The sequence below is a fragment of the Nannospalax galili genome, unplaced genomic scaffold (assembly GCF_000622305.1).
Source record: "Nannospalax galili isolate Female #2095 unplaced genomic scaffold, S.galili_v1.0 scaffold18580, whole genome shotgun sequence".
In the NCBI taxonomy this organism is placed as follows: domain Eukaryota; kingdom Metazoa; phylum Chordata; class Mammalia; order Rodentia; family Spalacidae; genus Nannospalax; species Nannospalax galili.
The window spans coordinates 1-2093 of NW_008345390.1; positions in this window are offsets into that span (position 1 = coordinate 1).

The following is a 2093-nucleotide window of genomic DNA, read 5'->3' on the forward strand; positions in this document are numbered from 1 at the left end:
TAGGGCTAGATTTAGGGTTAGGCCTAGATTTGGGGATAGTTTTAGGGGTAGTATTATATCTACTTCTAAGGACTGGGTTAGCATTAGGGTTAGGTCTAGAGTTAGAACTAGTGTTAAGGCCTGGACTAGGACAACTCTAAGGATAGGTCTAGGGTCATGCCTAGGGCTATGTCTATGGTTAGTGCTAGGATTATGGATAGGGTTAAGGCTAAGGTTAGGGCTAGGGTTAGGGCTTGAGCTACAGTTAGGAATAGGACCAGGGTTATGTCTAAGGTTATGGATAGGTCTAGGGCAAGAGTTAGATCTAAATTTAGGGATAGGGGTCTGGCTACCTTTAGTGTAAGGTTTAATATTAGGTTTAGTGCTAGAGTTAAGGTTAAGAGTAGGGTTAGATTAGTGTTAGGGCTAGGCTTGGGTGAGGGTTTGGTTTAGGATTAGGGTCAGGTTCAGAGTTAGAATTAATGTTAATGGTTAGGGCTACGGTTAGCATTCATGTTAGGACTAAAGTTAGGAATAGGGATAGGTAGAGAGCTAGGCCTTGGGTGAGGGTTAGGCCTATGATTAGGGCCAGGTGTAAGGCTAGGGTTAAGTTTAGGGTCAGGTTAGGGCTAGGATTAGGGTTATGGTTAGGTTTAAAGTGTGGGTTACTGCTAGCAGGTGGGATTGGGATTGGGCTAGCAGTAGCGCTAGGTTTAAGGGTAGTATTCTGGTTGGGGATAGTATTCTGGTTAGGGTCAGGGTTAGGGTTAGGGGTAGGATTAGTGTCCAGGCTAGGGCTAGGGCCAGGCTTAGGGCTAATGCTAAGCTATGATTAGTGATTAGGAATAGGTTCAGGGCTAGGGTTATGGTTAGGCACTATGATTAGGATAAGGAATAGGGCTAAGTTTAGTGCTATGTCTAGGGCTAGGTTTAGGGGACAGGCAAGAGAGGCTGGGTTAAGGTTATGCATATGCCTAGATTTGGGCGAGGATTAGGGCTAGGGTTAGAGCTAAAGCTAGGGCTAGGCTAAGGTCAATGGTTAAATCTTGAGATCCTGTTAGGTTTATTATTAGTGTTAGGGTTTAGGTTATATATAGGACTGAGGTTAGGGCTAAGGGTTAGGTTTAGGGTTCAGCCTAGATTTTGGGCTAGGTTTAGGGGTAGGATTATGTGTAGTTCTCAGGTCTGGTAGAGCACTAGGGTTATGTCTAATGTTAAAGGTAGTGTTAGGGCCAGGGCTAGGGCAAGCTCTAAGGTTAGTCTAGGGCCTAGACCTATGTCTTTGGTTAGTGCTAGGATGATGGCTATAATTAGGACTGGTATTATGGCTGAGGTTAGGATATAGCTAGGGCTAAGATTAGAGCTAACGTTAAGGCTTGGTCTAATGCTGGGGGTAAGTCCAGGGTTATGTCAAAGGTTATGGATGGAGCTTGAACAAGAGTTAAGTTTAAGATTAGGGATATGGGTGGGGCTACCATTAGGTTTAGGGTTAGTATTTGATTTAGAGTTCGAGTTAGGGTTAAGTTTAGGTTGTGTTTAGGGTTGGGTTAGGTTCTGAGTTAGGATTAGGTTTATGGTTATGCCTCAGATTAGTTTAAGGCTGAGGGCTAGGGCTAGGGTTAGGGTTAGGTTTTGGGTTAGAGTTAGAGTTATGGTTAGGTCTAGAATTATGTGTTTGGTTAAGATTCTGTTCACGGTTAAAATTTTGGTTAGGTTTCAGGTCGTTTCTATGGTACATATATAGGTTTAATTTTAGGAGTAGGATTACATTTACGGTAAGGTTTAGCTTTAGGTCTAGGGTTAGGTTTAGATTTAGGATTAGTGTTATGGACAGGTTTAGGGTTACCTGTAGGTGTTGGCTTATGGTTAGGGTTAGGTTTATGATTATGGCTAGGGCTTGAATTAGGGCTAGGTGTATTTCTAGGGCTTGTGGTAGGACTAGGGTTAGGTCAACAGTTAGTATCAGGTTAGAGTTAGGCTAAAGTCAAGGGCTACACTTATGGTTAGTGTGAGGTTTTCTTTAGAGATATGGTTATGTTTAGGGTTATGTTTTGTTTTAGGGATAGTGTTAGATTTGGGGTTAGGGTTAGGGTTAAGAACATTTAAGTTTAGGG